Raw genomic sequence first — 23,506 nt, 5'->3', positions numbered from 1 at the left:
GTGGGTTTTTCTTGGAGCCTTTGCGGTGTCCTATTCCATTGAGAGGAATTGATGCTACACCTTTGGCCAAGAATAAACCTCAATACTGGGCCCAGCTGACCATGTGCATGGCTCCTGCACATCAGGAAGTTATTCGCTTTCTGGTGTTGCATAATCTGCATGATGTGGTCGTGTTGGGGTTGCCATGGCTACAAACCCATAATCCAGTATTGGATTGGAATTCCATGTCGGTATCCAGCTGGGGTTGTCAGGGGGTACATGGTGATGTTCCATTTTTGTCGATTTCGTCATCCACCCCTTCTGAGGTCCCAGAGTTCTTGTCTGATTATCAGGATGTATTTGAAGAGCCCAAGTCCGATGCTCTACCTCCGCATAGGGATTGTGATTGTGCTATCAATTTGATTCCTGGTAGTAAATTCCCTAAAGGTTGATTATTTAATTTATCCGTGCCCGAACACGCCGCTATGCGCAGTTATGTGAAGGAATCCCTGGAGAAAGGACATATTCGCCCATCGTCATCACCACTGGGAGCAGGGTTCTTCTTTGTAGCCAAGAAGGATGGTTCGCTGAGACCGTGCATTGATTACCGCCTTCTTAATAAGATCACTGTTAAATTTCAGTATCCCTTGCCATTGTTATCTGACTTGTTTGCTCGGATTAAGGGGGCTAGTTGTTTCACTAAAATAGATCTTCGTGGTGCGTATAATCTGGTGAGAATCAGGCAAGGAGATGAATGGAAAACTGCATTCAATACGCCCGAGGGTCATTTTGAGTATCTAGTGATGCCGTTCGGACTTGCCAATGCTCCATCTGTGTTTCAGTCTTTTATGCATGACATCTTCCGTGAGTATCTGGATAAATTCCTGATTGTTTACTTGGATGACATTTTGATCTTCTCAGATGATTGGGAGTCTCATGTGAAGCAGGTCAGAATGGTTTTTCAGGTCCTGCGTGCTAACTCTTTGTTTGTGAAGGGATCAAAGTGTCTCTTCGGTGTGCAGAAAGTTTCATTTTTGGGGTTCATCTTTACCCCTTCTACTATCGAGATGGATCCAGTTAAGGTCCAAGCCATCCAGGATTGGATTCAGCCGACATCTCTGAAAAGTCTGCAAAAGTTCCTGGGCTTTGCTAATTTTTATCGTCGCTTCATCTGTAATTTTTCTAGCATTGCCAAACCATTGACCGATTTGACCAAGAAGGGTGCTGATTTGGTTAATTGGTCTTCTGCTGCTGTGGAAGCTTTTCAGGAGTTGAAGCGTCGTTTTTGTTCTGCCCCTGTGTTGTGTCAGCCAGATGTTTCTCTTCCGTTCCAGGTCGAGGTTGATGCTTCTGAGATTGGAGCAGGGGCGGTTTTGTCACAGAGAGGTTCTGATTGCTCAGTGATGAAACCATGTGCTTTCTTTTCCAGGAAGTTTTCGCCCGCTGAGCGTAATTATGATGTGGGCAATCGAGAGTTGCTGGCCATGAAGTGGGCATTCGAAGAGTGGCGTCATTGGCTTGAAGGAGCTAAGCATCGCGTGGTGGTATTGACTGATCATAAGAACTTGACTTATCTCGAGTCTGCCAAGCGCTTGAATCCTAGACAGGCCCGTTGGTCGTTATTTTTTGCCCGCTTCGACTTTGTGATTTCGTACCTTCCGGGCTCTAAAAATGTGAAGGCGGATGCTCTGTCTAGGAGTTTTGTGCCCGACTCTCCGGGTTTATCTGAGCCAGCGGGTATCCTCAAGGAAGGAGTCATTGTGTCTGCCATCTCCCCTGATTTGCGGCGGGTGCTGCAAAAATTTCAGGCGAATAAACCTGATCGTTGTCCAGCAGAGAAACTGTTCGTCCCTGATAGGTGGACTAATAAACTTATCTCTGAACTTCATTGTTCGGTGTTGGCTGGTCATCCTGGAATCTTTGGTACCAGAGAGTTAGTGGCTAGATCCTTCTGGTGGCCATCTCTGTCACGGGATGTACGTACTTTTGTGCAGTCCTGTGGGATTTGTGCTAGGGCTAAGCCCTGCTGTTCTCGTGCCAGTGGGTTGCTTTTGCCCTTGCCGGTCCCAAAGAGGCCTTGGACACATATTTCGATGGATTTCATTTCTGACCTTCCCGTTTCTCAAAAGATGTCAGTCATTTGGGTGGTTGTTGTGAGTTCTGTTTTTGGGCTCCCTCTGGTGGTTACTGATGGTACTGGGTGACTTGTCTTTCCTGGGTTTCTGGGTTCCACCTGTTCCATCAGCATATGGGAGTTTCCTATTTAACCTGGCTTTGCTGGCATTTCTTCGCCGGTTATCAATGTATCCAGTGTGTCTTGTTACCTCTGCTCCCTGCTCCTAGAACCTTCTGGTCAAGCTAAGTTTGGATTTTCCTGTTTTGGTGTTTTGCTTTATTTGGTTTTTAGTCCAGCCTGCAGATATTTGATTCTTGCTGCTGGTTGCTCTAGTGGGCTGAAATTGCTCCTCATGTACCATGAGTTGGCACATGAGTTCAAGTAATTTCAGGATGGTTTTTTGAAGGGTTTTTCGCTGACCGCGCAGTTCACTTTTGTATCCTCTGCTATCTAGCTTTAGCGGGCCTCATTTTGCTGAAACTGTTTTCATACTGCGTATGTGCTTTCCTCTCATTTCACCGTCATTATATGTGGGGGGCTGCTATTTCTGTGGGGGATTTCTCTGGAGGCAAGAGAGGTCTGTGTTTCTTCTAATAGGGGAAGTTAGATCTTCGGCTGGAGCGAGACGTCTAGGATCATCGTAGGCACGTTCCCCGGCTACTTTTATTTGTGTGTTAGGTTCAGGGTCGCGGTCAGCTCAGGTTCCATCGCCCTAGAGCTTGTTTGTATCTGTGCTTGTCCTTTAGTGATCCCCTGCCATTGGGATCATGACAGTATAACCGGCCCACAAAGTGTTAATTGTATTGGCTGAAGTAGGAGGATAAGTAGTCTGAGGAAGTTTTTTTTTTTTTTTTCTCTTTCCCTCAGAGTTTGCTGCCTAGCCTTATTGCAGCGTGGCTACTTCCTCCTCCTCTTAATCTTTGAATGGCTCTGATCCCAGCTGTTTATCATGGACGTCCAGAGTTTGGCTTCCAGCCTGAATAATCTTGCCACTAAGGTTCAAAATATACAGGATTTTGTTGTACATGCTCCTATGTCTGAACCTAGAATTCCTGTCCCAGAGTTTTTTTCTGGAGATAGATCTCGTTTTCTGAATTTTAGGAACAATTGCAAGTTGTTTCTTTCTTTGAAATCTCGCTCCTCTGGAGACCCTGCTCAGCAAGTCAAGATAATTATATCTTTCCTGCGGGGTGACCCTCAGGATTGGGCATTTGCATTGGCACCAGGGGACCCTGCGTTGCTTAATGCGGATGCGTTTTTTCTGGCATTAGGTTTGCTCTATGAGGAACCTAACCAAGAGATTCAGGCTGAAAAAGCTTTGTTGGCCCTCTCTCAGGGGCAAGATGAAGCAGAAATTTATTGTCAAAAATTTCGGAAGTGGTCGGTACTTACTCAGTGGAATGAGTGCGCTCTGGCTGCAAAGTTTAGAGATGGCCTTTCTGAGGCCATTAAAGATGTTATGGTGGGGTTCCCTGCGCCTGCTGGTCTGAATGAGTCTATGACTATGGCTGTTCAGATTGATCGGCGTTTACGGGAGCGCAAACCTGTGCATCATTTGGCGGTGTCGTCTGAACCGTCACCTGAGATAATGCAATGTGATAGAATTCAGTCCAGAAGTGAACGGCAAAAGTATAGGCGGAAAAAAGGGTTGTGCTTTTATTGTGGTGATTCAGCTCATGTTATATCAGCATGCTCTAAACGCACAAAAAAGGTTGATAAGTCTGTTGCCATTAGTACTTTACAGTCTAAGTTCATTCTGTCTGTGACTCTGATTTGTTCATTATCATCCATTTCCGTCGATGCCTATGTGGATTCAGGCGCTGCCCTGAGTCTTATGGATTGGTCATTTGCCAATCGCTGTGGGTTTAGTCTGGAGCCTCTGGAAGTCCCTATTCCTTTGAAGGGAATTGACTCTACACCTTTGGCTATGAATAAACCTCAGTACTGGACACAAGTGACCATGCGTATGACTCCCGTTCACCAGGAGGTGATTCGCTTCCTGGTACTGTATAATTTGCATGATGTTCTAGTACTTGGTCTGCCATGGTTACAAACTCATAATCCAGTCCTTGACTGGAAATCAATGTCTGTGTTAAGCTGGGGTTGTCAGGGGGTTCATGATGATGCACCTCCGATTTCTATCGCTTCATCTACTCCTTCTGAGATTCCTGTGTTTTTGTCTGACTATCGGGATGTTTTTGAGGAGCCTAAGCTCAGTTCGCTTCCTCCTCACAGGGATTGCGATTGTGCTATAAATTTAATTCCAGGCAGTAAATTTCCTAAAGGTCGTTTGTTCAATCTGTCAGTGCCAGAGCATACTGCTATGCGGGATTATGTTAAGGAGTCCTTGGAAAAGGGACATATCCGTCCATCTTTGTCCCCTTTGGGAGCAGGTTTTTTTTTCGTGGCCAAAAAAGATGGTTCCTTGAGGCCTTGTATAGATTATCGTCTTTTGAATAAGATTACCGTAAAATATCAGTATCCTTTGCCATTGTTGACTGATTTGTTTGCTCGCATTAAGGGGGCTAAATGGTTCACTAAGATTGATCTTCGGGGTGCGTATAATCTTATACGAATAAAGCAAGGTGATGAGTGGAAAACCGCATTTAATACGCCTGAGGGCCATTTTGAGTATTTGGTAATGCCTTTTGGACTTTCTATTGCTCCTTCAGTCTTCCAGTCCTTTATGCACGATATTTTCCGTGAATATCTGGATAAATTTATGATTGTGTATTTGGATGATATTTTGGTTTTTTCTGATGACTGGGAGCCTCATGTTCAGCAGGTCAGGAAGGTGTTTCAGGTCCTGCGGGCCAATTCCTTGTTTGTAAAAGGCTCAAAGTGTCTCTTTGGAGTCCAGAAGATTTCTTTCTTGGGGTATATTTTTTCCCCTTCTACTATTGAGATGGATCCCGTTAAGGTTCAGGCTATTTGTGACTGGACGCAGCCTACATCTCTTAAGAGTCTACAGAAGTTCTTGGGCTTTGCTAATTTCTATCGTCGTTTTATAACTAATTTTTCTAGGGTTGTTAAGCCTTTGACGGATTTGACTAAGAAGGGTGCTGATGTTGCTAATTGGTCTCCTGCGGCTGTGGAGGCCTTTCAGGAACTTAAGCGCCGGTTTTCTTCTGCTCCTGTGTTGCGTCAGCCAGATGTTTCGCTCCCTTTTCAGGTTGAGGTTGATGCTTCCGAGATTGGAGCGGGGGCGGTTTTGTCACAGAGAAGCTCCGATGGCTCAGTGATGAAGCCATGCGCGTTTTTTTCTAGAAAGTTTTCGCCGGCTGAGCGGAATTATGATGTTGGTAATCGGGAACTTTTGGCCATGAAGTGGGCATTTGAGGAGTGGCGTCATTGGCTAGAGGGTGCTAGACATCGTGTGGTGGTCTTGACTGATCACAAAAATTTGATTTACCTTGAGTCTGCCAGGCGTCTGAATCCTAGACAGGCTCGTTGGTCACTGTTTTTCTCTCGTTTCAATTTTGTGGTTTCATACCTGCCAGGTTCAAAGAATGTGAAGGCGGATGCTCTTTCTAGGAGTTTTGTGCCTGACTCCCTTGGAAATTCTGAGCCCTCTGGTATCCTTAGGGATGGGGTGATTTTGTCTGCTGTCTCCCCAGACTTGCAACGTGCTTTGCAGGAGTTTCAGGCGGGTAAACCTGATCGTTGTCCGCCTGAGAGACTGTTTGTTCCGGATAATTGGACCAGTAGAGTCATCTCCGAGGTCCATTCTTCTGCGTTGGCAGGTCATCCTGGAATATTTGGTACTAGAGACTTGGTGGCCAGGTCTTTTTGGTGGCCTTCCTTGTCGAGGGATGTGCGTTCTTTTGTGCAGTCTTGTGAGGTTTGTGCTCGGGCTAAGCCTTGCTGTTCTCGGGCCAGTGGATTGTTGTCACCTTTGCCTATCCCGAAGAGGCCTTGGACGCACATTTCCTTGGACTTTATTTCGGATCTCCCTGTCTCTCAAAAAATGTCCGTCATCTGGGTTGTGTGTGATCGCTTTTCTAAAATGGTTCATCTGGTACCCTTGCCTAAGTTGCCTTCCTCCTCTGAGTTGGTCCCTCTGTTTTTTCAGAATGTGGTTCGTTTGCATGGGATTCCTGAGAACATCGTTTCTGACAGGGGATCCCAGTTTGTGTCTAGATTTTGGCGGACGTTCTGTGCTAAGATGGGCATTGATTTGTCCTTTTCGTCTGCATTCCATCCTCAGATGAATGGCCAGACTGAACGAACTAATCAGACCTTGGAAACTTATTTAAGGTGTTTTGTTTCTGCTGATCAGGATGACTGGGTTACCTTTTTGCCGTTGGCCGAGTTTGCCCTTAATAATCGGGCTAGTTCTGCTACCTTGGTTTCTCCTTTCTTTTGTAATTCGGGGTTTCATCCTCGTTTTTCCTCTGGTCAGGTGGAACCTTCTGATTGTCCTGGAGTGGACATGGTGGTGGATAGGTTGCATCGGATTTGGAGTCATGTGGTGGACAATTTGAAGTTGTCCCAGGAGAAGGCTCAGCAGTTTGCTAATCGCCGTCGCCGCGTGGGTCCTCGACTTCTTGTTGGTGACTTGGTGTGGTTGTCTTCTCGTTTTGTTCCTATGAAGGTCTCTTCTCCTAAGTTCAAGCCTCGGTTCATCGGTCCCTATAGGATCTTGGAAATTCTTAACCCTGTGTCGTTTCGTTTGGATCTCCCGGCATCGTTTGCTATTCATAATGTGTTTCATCGGTCGTTGTTGCGGAAGTATGAGGTACCTGTTGTTCCTTCGCTTGAGCCTCCTGCTCCAGTGCTGGTGGAGGGAGAATTGGAGTATGTTGTGGAGAAGATCTTGGATTCTCGTGTTTCCAGACGGAAACTCCAGTATTTGGTCAAGTGGAAGGGTTATGGTCAGGAGGATAATTCTTGGGTGGTTGCCTCGGATGTTCATGCTGATAATTTGGTTCGCGCTTTTCATAGGGCTCATCCTGGTCGCCCTGGTGGTTCTCGTGAGGGTTCGGTGACCCCTCCTCAAGGGGGGGGTACTGTTGTGAGTTCTGTTTTTGGGCTCCCTCTGGTGGTTACTGATGGTACTGGGTGACTTGTCTTTCCTGGGTTTCTGGGTTCCACCTGTTCCATCAGCATATGGGAGTTTCCTATTTAACCTGGCTTTGCTGGTATTTCTTCGCCGGTTATCAATGTATCCAGTGTGTCTTGTTACCTCTGCTCCCTGCTCCTAGAACCTTCTGGTCAAGCTAAGTTTGGATTTTCCTGTTTTGGTGTTTTGCTTTATTTGGTTTTTAGTCCAGCCTGCAGATATTTGATTCTTGCTGCTGGTTGCTCTAGTGGGCTGAAATTGCTCCTCATGTACCATGAGTTGGCACATGAGTTCAAGTAATTTCAGGATGGTTTTTTGAAGGGTTTTTCGCTGACCGCGCAGTTCACTTTTGTATCCTCTGCTATCTAGCTTTAGCGGGCCTCATTTTGCTGAAACTGTTTTCATACTGCGTATGTGCTTTCCTCTCATTTCACCGTCATTATATGTGGGGGGCTGCTATTTCTGTGGGGGATTTCTCTGGAGGCAAGAGAGGTCTGTGTTTCTTCTAATAGGGGAAGTTAGATCTTTGGCTGGAGCGAGACGTCTAGGATCATCGTAGGCACGTTCCCCGGCTACTTTAATTTGTGTGTTAGGTTCAGGGTCGCGGTCAGCTCAGGTTCCATCGCCCTAGAGCTTGTTTGTATCTGTGCTTGTCCTTTAGTGATCCCCTGCCATTGGGATCATGACAGGTGGTCTGTGATCACTTTTCTAAAATGGTCCATCTGGTGCCCTTGGCTAAATTGCCTTCCTCCTCTGATCTTTCAGCATGTGGTTCGGTTGCATGGCATTCCTGAGAATATTGTTTCTGACAGTGGTTCCCAGTTTGTTTCAAGGTTTTGGCGAGCCTTTTGTGGTAGGATGGGCATTGACCTATCCTTTTCCTCGGCTTTCCATCCTCAGACTAATGGCCAGACCGAACGAACCAATCAGACCTTGGAAACATATCTGAGATGTTTTGTTTCTGCAGACCAGGATGATTGGGTGTCCTTTTTGCCGTTGGCTGAGTTCGCCCTTAATAATCGGGCCAGCTCGGCTACCTTGGTTTCTCCATTTTTTTGCAATTCTTGGTTCCATCCTCATTTCTCTTCAGGACAGGTTGAGTCTTCGGACTGTCCTGGTGTGGATTCTGTGGTGGATAGGTTGCAGCAGATCTGGACTCAGGTAGTGGACAATTTGATCTTGTCCCAGGAGAAAGCTCAACTTTTCGCTAATCGCAGACGCCGTGTGGGTCCCCGACTTCGTGTTGGGGATCTGGTTTGGTTATCTTCTCATCATATTCCTATGAAGGTTTCCTCTCCTAAATTTAAACCTCGTTTTATTGGTCCGTATAGGATTTCTGAGGTTCTCAATCCTGTGTCTTTTCGTTTGACCCTCCCAGACTCCTTTTCCATACATAATGTATTCCATAGGTCGTTGTTGCGGAGATACGTGGCACCTATGGTTCCATCTGTTGAGCCTCCTGCCCCGGTTTTGGTGGAGGGGGAACTGGAGTATATTATGGAGAAGATTTTGGATTCTCGTGTTTCTAGACGGAAACTCCAGTATCTGGTTAAATGGAAGGGTTATGCTCAGGAAGATAATTCCTGGGTTTTTGCCTCTGATGTTCATGCTTCCGATCTTGTTCGTGCCTTTCATGCGGCTCATCCTGGTCGGCCTGGGGGCTCTGGTGAGGGTTCGGTGACCCCTCCTCAAGGGGGGGGGTACTGTTGTGATTTCTGTGGCTGAATTCACTCCTGTGGTCACAAGTGGTACTGCAGCTTCTGAGCTTCCTCCCTCAGGTGTTCTGGTGAGCTCGTTAACTGCTTCATTACTTAACTCCGCCTGATGCTGCTATCCTTGCTCCTTGTCAATGTTTCAGTGTTGGATCTGAGCTTCTCCTGATTGTTCCTGTGACCTGCTGCTCTGTATAGCTAAGTGCTTTTTGCTTTTTTGTTGCTTTTTTTCTGTCCAGCTTGTCTTTTGTTTTGCTGGAAGCTCTGAGACGCAAAGGGTGTACCGCCGTGCCGTTAGTTCGGCACGGTGTTTTTTTTTTGCCCCCTTTGCGTGGTTTTGCTTTAGGGTTTTTTTGTAGACTGCAAAGTTTGCTTTACTGTCCTCGCTCTGTCCTAGAATATCGGGCCCCACTTTGCGGAATCTATTTCATCCCTACGTTTTGTCTTTTCATCTTACTCACAGTCATTATATGTGGGGGGCTGCCTTTTCCTTTGGGGAATTTCTCTGGGGCAAGTCAGGCCTATTTTTCTATCTTCAGGCTAGCTAGTTTCTTAGGCTGTGCCGAGTTGCCTAGGTAGTTGTTAGGCGCAATCCACAGCCGCTTTTAGTTGTGTTTAGGATAGGATCAGGTGTGCAGTCTACAGAGTTTCCACGTCTCAGAGCTCGTTCTTGTATTTTTGGGTATTTGTCAGATCACTGTGTGCGCTCTGATCGCTATGCACACTGTGTTTCTGGATTGCCTTCATAACACCTGTCATTAGCAAACATAACAGGCCACAGTCCTGTCAGAATTAGGCGAGGCTCGAAGAATATGCATCGGGGATTCAGAAAGCAGCAGTACCCAGTCACAGTCTCTGTCTGGCAGTACACGCGCAGTACTCACTGTTACAGAGCAATTGGCACCTCAATCTCCGTGTGCTGACCTGCACACTTCGGGCTTCTCATTAGAGTCTCTGCTGTCCATCTCTCTCACAGCCAAGCACGCGCCTCTGCTGCTAACGGCCCCGAAGCAGGAGTTATCACTCTCCTCAGCTGTACGCTGCACCTTCCCATCCACTCTGTCTATTCTCACGCCCAGTGCTGCCCCTGGTAATGCTTAGCCATGCCCCCTTGGACAGGAGGAAGGTCCTGCCAGCTAAAGCTTCCCCCCGGGAACAGGGGATGCAGCCTAAACAGTTTGGTTCCGGCACACAAGTAACCACGGTGTCGTCGTCCCCATTACATTTTCACCACCACTATCCTTGCCTGGGTGAGCTGCTCCAGAAAGCATATAAGCTGTGTGCATGTTTCCGCTGTTCGCACCCCTCAGGTCATCGACTTGCATTGATACAGAGGTCTTTGTCCATGCCAGTTAACAGGTTGATATGCCATGGTTATGCTGACATGGTGGATTTCCACTCTGCACATGTAGCAGTGACTTTGGCAGCAGCAAAGAGCCCTGACGCAGTACATCATATCATATTGCCTTGGCCAATAAAGTACAGATGTGGCGCATATCATGTTTAGAGTGGGCACAGATGAAGGATCTCTGCACCCTTCTGCACAGTTAGGTAGAGGCTACTAAGATGGCTAGTGCTAACAACGCCATCATCAGCATCACTATTCCGGTCATCTATATGCTGGAACAGACTTTAAATAGCCTGCAGGAGGAGGGAAAGGTGATGGGTGAGCAACTGTCAGATGAAGAGTATAATCCACCGCTCTCTGTTGTTCGTGGTTGGTGGGAGGGAATGGAGGAAACAAGCCTCATTCTTACACAGCCACCAAGACAGCATGGGCTTGGACCTCATAGTAGAGCCTGACTTATGAGTGCCTTCTTGCTGTACTATCTGCAATGTATAGTTATGATTAGGAATACTGCTGACTACTGGGTTGCCAATCTGTTAGATCCACATTATAAAAACAAATTTTGCCAGATGCTTCCTGCCCTGGAAAAGGACCCGCGAATGTTGGAGTATCAAAGCATGCTTTTACACAACCTTAATAGTGCTATTACCGAAGACATCAGTGAAGCACACAGTTCACATCGCAGCTCTAGACTTCCAATCTCCAGCATGTCAATTCATCAAGGCTAAAACATTAGCAGCAGCAGCAGAAGCAGTGGTGTAAGTGGAAGAGGCAATTTCTGTGAATCCTTTGACACTTTTTTAGACCAGCTTGTGCACCAGCACAACAGAGTCCAAGTCTTACACATGGTGAATGAATGGAGAGGATGGTGCAGGACTATCTAGAACTGAATATCAATACCATCAGGGAGGGTTTGGACCTTTTCACATTTTGGTCTTCCAAAATGAATGAGTGGCCTGAGCTCATCTCACATGCCTTGAAGGCTTAATTGTGCCCGGCAGCAGACGTTCTCTTAGAATGTGTCTTCAGCACTGCTGGTGGTGTCCTGTAATATAAGCACAGCCTTCTGTCCCCTGAAAGTGCAACTTTCATCAAGGTGAACAAGTCATGGATCTCCAAGAATTTTCGCACCCCAATCGCTGACTGTACAGACTAGGCGATATTACATTTTTTAAAGTGGTGATTTAATGTCACATAACTGCACTCTGTGATATCTTTAGTGTGACTTCTGTGCCTGCTGTTGCTGCTGATATTAACACAAATCTGTGGAAACCGGAACAGTCATGGTTGGTCTACATCTGCTGGGTTAGCTGCAGTGGAGCTGTATTATACTATTTCTCTTCTCATGACAGTTATTCGACAGTCCTCATTTTTTAAAATGTGAAAACTCCAGGTTGGGTGTCCATCTGCTGGATTCGGCGTAGTGGAAGACCTGTCTGTCCTATATACTATTTCTACTGTGGTGAAATTGATGCCACTTTTGTGGTGCCTGCCAGTATTTTTTGCTAATGTGAACACTCCTGGTTGAGTGTCCATATGCTGGATTGGGTGTAGTGGAAGACCTGTCGGTCCTTATTATACCATTTCTACTGTGGTGAAATTGATGCCACTTCTGTGGTGTAAGGCCCTCATTTGTTTAAATGTGAACACTCCTGCTTGGGTGTCCATCTGCTGGATTGGTTGTAGTGGAAGACCTATCAGTCCCTAATATACTATTTCTACTGTGGCGAAATTGATGCCACTTTTGTGGTGCCTGCCAATATTTTTTGCTAACGTGAACACTCCTGGTTGGCTGTCCTTCTGCTAGATTGGGTGTAGTGGAAGACCTGTTGGTCTCTATTATACTATTTCTACTCTTGTGAAATTTATGCCACTTCTGTGGTGTAAGGCTCTCATTTGTTTAAATGTGAACACTCCTGGTTGGGTGTCCATCAGCTGGATTGGGCATAGTGGAAGACCTGTTGGTCCCTATTATACTATTTCTACTGTGGTCAAATTGCTGCCACTTTGGTGGTGTCTGCCAATACTTTTTGGAAATATAAACACTCCTGTGGGTCTCCTTCATGTGTGTTGCCTGTAGCAGTAGGCCTCCAAAACCATCAGGCCTCCACTTATTTGGACTCAACTACTAGTGTTACTATCCTTAAAATTTTCTGATAATGCTAGTCTACAAATCTGATATTTGTTCCACCTGAGTGTTGCTCAGCATGAAAGCAGATACAGGTGTTGCATGTGATATCAGGGGTCCCAGCAAAGGAGGCCTACACCGATCCCTCACACCCTCATCTTATTGTGATGTTCAATTGAAAGCTGTAAATGCAGTCCCAGACCCCGATACCTCATGCCTGGTTGATTGCTGCAGTGCCACTTTCCTGGTTTCTGTCCCTCATTTGATGTGTTTTGACAGCATTTGGGGCTGTTATAAGGTGTTGTGTATGCATTTGTTTTTTCCTCCCATGGACATGAATGGCGTTCGGTTAAGTTTAGCGGATGTTCAACAAATTAATTGACAAATATTGAAAATTCGGCGTCCGTAATGTTATGGAAATTTGGTTTGGATAAATCTATCCCCGCGTGTAATGCGGCCATTCCCAATTAGACTGAGTATTTTGAGCGTTCAAGAATGAGACTGCACACCATTGTGACAATAGCATTCCACCAATACTGATGATTTATTGTACATACATGTGTGACGCCCAGGAGACCGGGATACCCAGCACCGGACCAATGGAGTGTCTCTTGAGGGGGATGTCACGGGTGGCTTGACCCGGTGCTGTGGCCTCAGGCAATGCACAGTGTAAGGGGTATCATGAGGGGACAGGCACTTACTTGATCAGCAGCAGGTTCTCCCAGCGGTGATGATCCCGATCCTGGATAGATGGCTATTGTCCAAATGAAAGACTGAGGCACTGAAACGTTTAACCAGTTTACTTTAACATAAAAGGATTTACAACCAGTCCTGTCACCGGAGTCTGTATGGGAACTCTGAGTTACTTTGACCCTGCCGGGGTCTTCGCCTCTTATTGTGCGCAATTTCTGTGTGGCCCTGCTGCTGTATGTGAACTGGCTGCCGGCCCAATCTGTCCCCTCCGGGTCCTGGTTCAACGGGCAACCCGAGTCCTTTTATCGGTTTACCCCCTCTGGGAGTACCGCTGAACTCTGTGTCTGTTGCTGCGTCCGGCCCTAGTGAAGCTGATATCACCTCACGTTTTTCCGGTTGCTGTATTATATATAATGAATACAGCCACGGATCCGGTATCCGTCTTTGCGCCTGTTCTGGGTAGTGATTAATGCTACCCGGTTCTCACAATGTCCTTTTTCTCTATCCCTCTTCTCCTCAGGCCGGTGATTTAGGCCTGGTAACAGTCACAGGGCTGTTAGAGATTCAACTGTATGACCTCTCACTTTCAGCTCCTTGGCCCAACTGCCATTTCTTCTCTCAGACCAGAATGGATCAAGGGGAGTCTCTGGAGCTCCCCCTTCTGGCCGGAGGTGGTAGTGCAGTCTTGCTATTTTAGTATTTGTACTTACTGTCAGTAACTATTTTTGTGGCAAATACCCCTAGGGGTGCCACATTCCCCCTTAGTTAAGAACAGTACTCCGGGACTGTGGGACAATAACATTTTGAAATAACAATTAATATGTACAGAGTCTTAAAAATGAAATGTTACAAAAACCACTCAAGGAAACAAAAATAGAGTTCTGTAAAAAGTCACTTCAAATAGCGTCCATTAATACAGTTCTATCCTTGAAGGTATTAGGAAAGGCACTGCACTTTGTGTCCAGGAATTTAGTTCCATTTTTCCAACGGAGTTATCAATATAAAGTCTAAAGAAAGTTCAAAAAGAGCAAAAAGCAAAGTTCAAAAAGCAGTCTTTCCGGAGCTTTGATTTAGTGCCTCCTGGCTGATAAAAAGTTCAAGAATATGCAATAAGTTCATACAGACAAGTCTCTGTAGGCACTGGGCTTAAACGTTGCAGACTGATAACAATGACTATACTACATTTTCTGTTTAACTATATACGGCATAACATATATACAATTCACATTATGAGCTTTATAGTTGGTAATCTGCATACCTGGCCGGTAATTGACCCTGGGTACTACGCTGTGATCTACGTAATAGCGGTGTCTCTTCATGTGGTGTACTACTGTCTACTGCGGATGTAGTATCTGCCCGCTCTGCTAAAGATAATTCCACGACTATGAAGTTGGCAAGTCCACCGTGAATGGGATTACTCTGACCAGGAATCTGTTCTTCCTGGCCTGGAACCTCCTGTAGTACGGGGTCAGCCTCTTCCTGTCTTGGGACTTCTGGTATTGGGTTCGGTGTTGGGTAAAAGGCCACCATGGGAACCACTACTGCACCATGGTATGTTAGTAGGGTTTTGGGAAAGTCTCCTATACAGGTGTGATACACTTCCTCTTCTTTTTCCTTTACTGGTTGAACCTGTATGGGTTGAATAACTTCTGGTTCTGGCTGGACAACGTCTGGCTCTTTCAATGCTTCCGGACATAATTTAAGATTGTCTCTTGACACTAGTACAGATGTTAAGCCTCCGTTTTTGCTAATGAGACACATTTTAGGATTATCCACTCTTGTTGGTAAAACTGTGTAGGGTACGGCTTCCCACTGATTGTCCAGTTTAATGGTTCGACGATTTCTCTTGAGCACTTGGTCACCCGGTCTTAATGGGGTCGCTAGAGCATTCTGGTTGAAAGTTCGCTCTTGTCTTTCTCTAGTTTGCTGAAGGCTTCTTTCCACACTCTCTTGCACTTGGCGATACTGCTTTTGCCGTATGATATCCCAATTGGAGTCTTGAACTTCTGCGTCTGGTTTCAGAATTCCCATTTCTAGATCGATTGGTAATTGGCCGGGTCTTGCACGCATAAGGTAAGCTGGGGTGCAGTTGGTGGAGCTCACCGGGACATGATTATACAGATCCACCAAGTCAGGCAATTTCTCTGGCCATTGATTCCTTTCTGTCTCAGGTAAAGTCTTTAGTAGGTCTATTACAATATGGTTCATCTTCTCGCATAAGCCGTTTGTTTGTGGATGATAGGCCGTCGTCCGGATCTTTTTGCAACCATACATATTACAGAATTTTCTGAAGATCTCTGATTCAAAGGCTGTACCTTGGTCGGTGAGAACCTGTTCCGGATATCCATGGGGTCTACAAAAGTACGTTTGGAACGCTTTGGCTGCTGTTTTTGCTGTCAGATCTTTTACGGGTACTACTACCAAGAAACGTGAATAATGGTCCACGATGGTCAAGGCATAGACATAGCCGGACCGGCTTGGTGTCAACTTCACGTGGTCCATGGCTACAAGTTCAAGTGGTTGTTTGGTGATTATGGGCTGCAGTGGTGCTCTTTGGTTCTTTTGATCGTTTCTTCTGAGGTTGCACGGGCCACAATTTCTGCACCACTGTTCGATTGATTTTCTCATCCCGACCCAATAAAATCTTTCTCTTAGAAGTACTTCTAACTTTTTCCAACCGAAGTGACCAGCACCATTATGGTAAGCTTCGAGGACCATCTTCACATCTTGTTTAGGCACAATAATCTGCCAAACCAATTCATGTGTTTTCGGATTGGTGTATCTTCTACAGAGCTTCCCTTGATACAGGAACATTTTGCCTCTCTCTTTCCAGAGTTGATGCGTCTCTTCTGGGGCATCCTCATCGGGATATGCACTTTGCTCAGTCAACAGTTCCTTCACCAACTTCACAGCCGGATTGCTGTCTTGGGTGTCAGCCCATCTATGGTGTGCTAACGGATTAAAATTCACCTCTTGTTGTTTCTGATAGGTACTTGACTGATGATGTTTTGCCTTGGGACGATGGAAGGCTGGTAGTTCAATTTCTTCAAGCTCCCCCGTTTCCTCTTCTACATCTCTCAAGTGTGGCATCCGGGATAGGGCATCGACATTTCCATTCTTGCGACCTGCTCGATACTTGATTATGAAGTTGTAATTAGATAACCGGGCTATCCATCGCTGTTCTAACGCACCTAATTTGGCTGTGTCCAGGTGGGTCAACGGATTGTTGTCAGTCTAGACAATAAATTCTGCAGCGGCCAGATAGTGTTTGAAACGCTCCGTCACAGCCCAAACTACTGCCAGTAGTTCCAATTTGAAGGAGCTGTAATTTTCTGAATTTCTTTCAGTAGGCCGGAGCTTTCTACTTGCAAAGGCGATGACTTTCTCCTGACCTTCTTGCTTTTGTGACAGCACCGCTCCTAGTCCCACATTACTGGCATCGGTGTAGAGGATGAAAGGTTTATGGTAATCTGGGTATGCCAGAACCTCTTCTCCGGTTAGTGCCTTCTTTAGTTGTTCAAAGGAGTCTTCCATTTCGTCGTTCCACTGAAAAGGAGGGTTTCGGTTTGAAGGTTTCTTCGTCTGCCCTACCAAGGTGTCTTGCAAGGGTGCTGCCAACTTGGTAAATCCTTTTATAAATCTTCGATAGTAACCCACCAATCCCAGGAATTGTCTCACTTCTTTTGCGCTGGTAGGTCTTGGCCAATCCCTTATGGCGCTTATTTTCTCGGGATCTGGTGCTACTCCCTCCGAACTCACGATGTGTCCCAGGTACTGTACCTTTGGCTTGAGAAGGTGACATTTGGATGGCTTGACTTTCATGCCATACCTAGATAAGGCTTCGAACACTTCTGCCAGGTCTATTAAGTGTTGTTCGTAAGTCTTTGAGTAGACGATCACATCATCTAGGTACAGGAGGACGGTCTCGAAGTTCTTGTGTCCGAGGCAGCATTCCATCAGCCGCTGGAAGGTACCGGATGCGTTGCAGAGTCCGAACGGCATGCGATTAAATTCACATAGACCCATTGGTGTGGTGAATGCCGTCTTTTCCTTATCTCTCTCAGCCACAGGGACTTGCCAATACCCGCTTGTTAAGTCTAAGGTGGAAAAATAATTAGCAGATTTCAAAGCAGTTAAGGACTCTTCTATCCTAGGCAAGGGGTAGGCGTCTTTATGGGTGATGTTATTAATCTTCCGGTAGTCTACGCACATTCTCATGGTTCCGTCCTTTTTTTTGACAATCACTAGAGGGGCCGCCCAGGGGCTACAGCTGTCTCTTATTACCCCGGCCTGTTTCATTTCCCTCAGCATATCTTTTGCACATTGATAGTGAGCGGGCGGTATGGGTCTATATCTTTCTTTTATTGGGGGATGGTCACCTGTGGGGATTGTGTGTTCTACCTCTTCTATCCGTCCGAAGTCCAATGGGTGTTTACTGAAGACTTTTTCATATTCCGTCACTAGCCTATACACCCCTTGTTTTTGATGGGTAGGTGTTGAATTTATGCCCACGTGTAGCTGTTGGCACCAATCCTCTATTTCTCCATCTGAGCCATTGCCTTCCACCTGACAGGTTGGTTCTAAGGGCTCAATGGTTGTGATGGCATTGTTGTCAACAGTATATAGCTTTGCCATTGTAGCATACCTTGGCAAAGTGACCTCTTCCTCTCCACAGTTCAAAAGTCGTACCGGCACTCGTCCCCGGTGTACCTCGACTATCCCTCGTGCTGTGAGTATAGTGGGCCTGCTGTCGGTGTACACTGGTTCTATTAAGGCTTGATAATCTCGTCCCTTAGTACCAATGGCTGCTCTACACCATACCAGCATTTCTGTTTTTGGTGGGATTACAATAGACGTTGGATCACTTACCCTCACACTGCCGATTTCTCCACCTGCAACTTCTACCTGTTGCCTTAACATCAATACTTTTATTTCCCTCCGGAGAACTCTCTGCTGGCAGGATTGGGCAGTTTCAGCAATTTGCTGTAAGACAGAAATTACTTCGGAAAAGCAGTTCTCTAACACATTCATTCCTATCAATACAGTTGGTTCACAGTTCCGCCGGTCAACATCAACAACAATTATACCCTGTTTCTTCAGTTCTACTTTACCAATCTTTATGGTCATCTCCCTGAATCCTAGTTTCGGTACCAACTTACCATTACTGGCCCATATATCTAGTTCAACATCAGAGGGCCCTTTATCAATATCTGCATCAGCCCAGTACCTCTTATAAAGGATATACGGTATAGATGAAATCTGGGAACCTGTGTCCAGCAAAGCGTTGAGGGGAATTCCGTCCAGCACGATAGGGATAATGGGTCGTCCTCCGATGTACCTGTCGTGCCAGGGTGTTGGGCCTTGAAAGTTCATTCCTGCGAAGCGGCCCGCATTCCCAGGGGATTCCCGTTTAAATCACAATCTCGTGCAAAGTGGCCCGGCTGCTGGCAACGGCGGCAAATGGGCTGTCCATCCGGTTGGTAGCGGTCGCGGGGTCGTCCTCTCCATGTCAGGTATCTCCGGGGTCTCATCCATGGAACATCCTCTCTACAGTTTGCCAACTCCATCTTGTGTCCTCTCATCTCCTGCATGGTTTTAGCCATTGAAGCAACAACATCAGCTAAAGAGTCAAGCTTTTGTTGAAGAGCCTCATTAGTACTGTGCCTCAGGGGCTTAGCAATGGCCCCAGACATAGCTGATGTCACTGGCACTCCCTGTTGTTGAGGTGCCTCTGCCATGGGTTGCGCAGGATCCTGATCCCGAGGTGCCTCTGCCAGCTGGAGACGTATAGCGCTCTCATTTAATTGGGCAAATGTCAATTCAGGGTTCTTAGAAACAAGCATGCTCACATGCCCCCGGTGAGAAGGAGTGTAGAGTCCCTCAATAAATTGATCTCTTAGCAGTTTATCCGCTCCGGTGTTAAAAATGGGTTCAGCCAGTGTAAGTGATTTAAGGGCTTCCTGCAGGTTTAAGGCAAAGTCTCTCACGCCCTCATTAGCTTTTTGTTTGCAATTAAAGAATCGTATTTTAGCTTTGCTGCTGGCCGTGGTTTCAAATGTAGCTTTTAATCCAGCAGTGCCTTTTAGATCAGCTGCCCATGCTGTGACTTCTCGCTTAGCATGGCCACTTAACTGCATCATCAGGAGACTAACACGCTGAACTTCACCCATGGGGAACATGTCAAAATGGGCCAGCATCTTTTCTCTGAAATCGTCAAGGGTATTAGGCTCACCCTCATACATTGGAAGCCATGGGCCACCCGGGGTATATGGCATCAGCACCGGCATGATGGGCGCCACTCCTTGCACCGCTGCGCTGCCGGACTCTCTATTGACACTCTGTCTTTCAGCTGCATTAGCGTTGCCGGGTGCTGCGGCGTCTCCGTGCTGCGACATACTGTGCCCCCTTAGTTAATCCGGACCCTTCCGGTCCTCCGCTTCCGTCGGGATAGTGTAGATTCGTTCCGCTGTGCAGCAGGATCGATTTTCCCCTTGCTCTGATGTCAGAGCGCTCAGCTTGGTGCCGCCCACAATGACACGCCCCCTGCTGCTCCCACCCACCGCGCTCTGTAATGGCAGATTCTGAAGTTTTTCAGTTAGACTGGGGCTCAGGTGATGGCGTAGCTCAATTAACAGTCTCGTGCCTAACGGTTATGAAGTGATTACCTCAGGGGATGGCGGCCATCTTTACTCCATTATAACCAATGGGGAAAAGTCACTTTCAATAGTTTTCAATGGGGAATGGATTTTTCTTTAATAAAGTCAATTTTCAAGATTTTTCATCCCAGTTTTCACAGTTTTGGGCTCCAATCACGGCACACAATACCCGGTATACGGGCTGGCTAGATCCTGTTCGTGACGCCAATTGTGACGCCCGGGAGACCGGGATACCCAGCACCGGACCAATGGAGTGTCTCTTGAGGGGGATGTCACGGGTGGCTTGACCCGGTGCTGTGGCCTCAGGCAATGCACAGTGTAAGGGGTATCATGAGGGGACAGGCACTTACTTGATCAGCAGCAGGTTCTCCCAGCGGTGACGATCCCGATCCTGGATAGATGGCTATTGTCCAAATGAAAGACTGAGGCACTGAAACGTTTAACCAGTTTACTTTAACATAAAAGGATTTATAACCAGTCCTGTCACCGGAGTCTGTATGGGAACTCTGAGTTACTTTGACCCTGCCGGGGTTTTCGCCTCTTATTGTGTGCAATTTCTGTGTAGCCCTGCTGCTGTATGTGAACTGGCTGCCGGCCCAATCTGTCCCCTCCGGGTCCTGGTTCAACGGGCAACTCGAGTCCTTTTATCGGTTTACCCCCTCTGGGAGTACCGCTGAACTCTGTGTCTGTTGCTGCGTCCGGCCCTAGTGAAGCTGATATCACCTCACGTTTTTTCCGGTTGCTGTATTATATATAATGAATACAGCCACGGATCCGGTATCCGTCTTTGCGCCTGTTCTGGGTAGTGATTAATGCTACCCGGTTCTCACAATGTCCTTTTTCTCTATCCCTCTTCTCCTCAGGCTGGTGATTTAGGCCTGGTAACAGTCACAGGGCTGTTAGAGATTCAACTGTATGACCTCTCACTTTCAGCTCCTTGGCCCAACTGCCATTTCTTCTCTCAGACCAGAATGGATCAAGGGGAGTCTCTGGAGCTCCCCCTTCTGGCCAGAGGTGGTAGTGCAGTCTTGCTATTTTAGTATTTGTACTTACTGTCAGTAACTATTTTTGTGGCAAATACCCCTAGGGGTGCCACACATGGTTTTATATTTGCATATAGAAAGGAGGTGGTTAGGGGTGCTTAGTTAACCCTCCGTCACATACAATATTCGGACTAACGAGTTCACATACAATGTGCCTGTCAGGCGCCTGCTGGAAAAATACCTATAATATCTAATGTTTGCAATTTCAGTGCTCTAAAAGTGATCAGTGACCTTCATAGGGATGTAATAAAAGAGACTATACATAATCAGTTGCAAAAAAAAACATTTACTTAACATAAAACTAATAACTATGAAATACAAACTTTTCAAGACTCCCGCCAAATAGTCCCCAGTTCGACTCTCTCAAAAGAATGTACAAAGAAAATTTTTGAACACAAACTTAATTTTAAGGTACCTTAAGTACTATTAAAAACATATTCAATCAGAAGTAGATGCTGAGGTTTCCCCAGAAAAGTCACACTTGCAGAGCAAATAGCAAGAATTACACACCATTTTTGCATGTGTCAGGCAAATTGCTTTATGACATTTGAGACATTCATAATTTGAAAGCCTTCTGGTTCCGCTTTCCGTTTGGCAGGTGGTGCATCTCCTTCTTTTGTGAGGTGGTGCAGATGGTGACTTTTCACCATCATCTTCTGGGCGGAACCTTTTGAGCTGAACTTGAAGGCGAGAGGGGATACCGATTGTTTTCACGCTTCTCCTGCGTAGCTCTCCAAGTACTAGTTCATGGGCCAATTTTTTCAGATACAATCATCTACGGAGTGGTTCAAGCTTGTTTTCAAGATAAATTACTTGTGAATTTATACCACCCAAATTCAACATAGCAAAAAATATGACCATTGGCCAGCGTTTGATGTTTCTGCTGACGTTGAAAGTGGAGCACATCTGATCTGCTATATCCACACCCCCTTTGGTGGCATTGTAAAATGTAATTATCTCCGTTTTTTTTTCTGCCCCAGTCCCAGGATCGATGGCAGCATCATCATGAAGTGTTGATAGAAGAAGTACGATTTTTTTGGCATGTGGTACATAGGAAACTAAAGCCTTTCCATTATGGAATGCAAACATACTGCTGTACTGTTGTCTCTCTTTCACACTTACAAACTGTGGCGGCAATTCCCTTTTGTTTTTTCTTACAGTTCCCACATATGACAGCTTCTGAATTTTCAGATAATCAATCAGATCTCCCTTATTTCTATGAAATATCCTCACATTTTGTGCTATACATTCATAAAACAAGCTAAATAAACTATTGTGATGAATAAAAACATAAAATACCAACCTTACTGAATGTGACGTATTCACATACAATGAGCCTGAGAGATCTGTGCAGCTATATCCTCTCCCCTGAAGCTCTGAAATCCAACTGTGATATCAGGTTTCACAGACCTTCAAGAGACAGGAGACTACCTGGAGGGAGGGGGTTTCCTCTCAATCTGGTGAGGAAGGAGAAATGAAAGTAAAAGAGAAGTGCCTGTCAGATCAGTTGTATGTGACGGAGGGTTAATTACCATATTGTCTAGCTCCTCTGTTATTGGTTATCTAAATATATATGGAAAATTGTGATTAATGCACATATGAATGTTGATTAAGCAACTAAAATGTAGCTGTCTGCATCTTTCTGCATCTAGGACTAAGTTGAGACATCTGATCACCATATGGTACATCTGGCGCTGTTCCGCTTTTCTCTGGAAAGCCCCAACAGTCTGTCTGGCTTATATCAGTTTATGTGAGCCATTTTAAGCATTTGATTATAGTGTATATATTAGCTATGGATATATGAGTATACATGAGTATATACGCAAGTGAGATCTATATGATATATATATTTCCATCACAGTAATCCGAACTAAACATTGAAATATTCGCTCATCTCTACTTCCTGACAATAGTGAAAAAGTAAGAGATGCCACTTCACTTGAATAAAGCTTTGTAGTCCAGAGCTGCAATAATAATTGAGTTGTTGCTACTGGTCTCAATTAATATTTACCTGGCACATCTGTATCAACATATCTTTAAATTGATGCTATCATGTTTCTGCTTATTTCGTTGTTGCCTTAAGTCCACCATACACATTGGTTAGCTGTCATTTGACTGCTATCCTGATTCCCAATATATATTCTTGGCTTGACCAAGCAAGCCTGAGTTCTCTATTAGAGAGACTCATCTAGAAGCAGCCTGAATTCCAGAGAACAAATGGATTGGCTTTCAGATAGTTGTTGTGCTAGATGAGGCTGATTTGTGAAGCCCTCATACACATTGCCGATCTTGATATTGGGTTCGGCTGAATCTAGTCTCATTTGTATGGGTGTCTTCAGTCTAGATCCCAGGTCATCTATATGCTGGAACAGACTTTAAATAGCCTGCAGGAGGAGGGAAAGGTGATGGGTGAGCAACTGTCAGATGAAGAGTATAATCCACCGCTCTCTGTTGTTCGTGGTTGGTGGGAGGGAATGGAGGAAACAAGCCTCATTCTTACACAGCCACCAAGACAGCATGGGCTTGGACCTCATAGTAGAGCCTGACTTATGAGTGCCTTCTTGCTGTACTATCTGCAATGTATAGTTATGATTAGGAATACTGCTGACTACTGGGTTGCCAATCTGTTAGATCCACATTATAAAAACAAATTTTGCCAGATGCTTCCTGCCCTGGAAAAGGACCCGCGAATGTTGGAGTATCAAAGCATGCTTTTACACAACCTTAATAGTGCTTTTACCGAAGACATCAGTGAAGCACACAGTTCAC

This window comes from Ranitomeya imitator, chromosome 3 (assembly GCF_032444005.1).
Source record: "Ranitomeya imitator isolate aRanImi1 chromosome 3, aRanImi1.pri, whole genome shotgun sequence".
Taxonomy (NCBI): domain Eukaryota; kingdom Metazoa; phylum Chordata; class Amphibia; order Anura; family Dendrobatidae; genus Ranitomeya; species Ranitomeya imitator.
Note: the sequence above shows the minus strand (reverse complement) of the source record.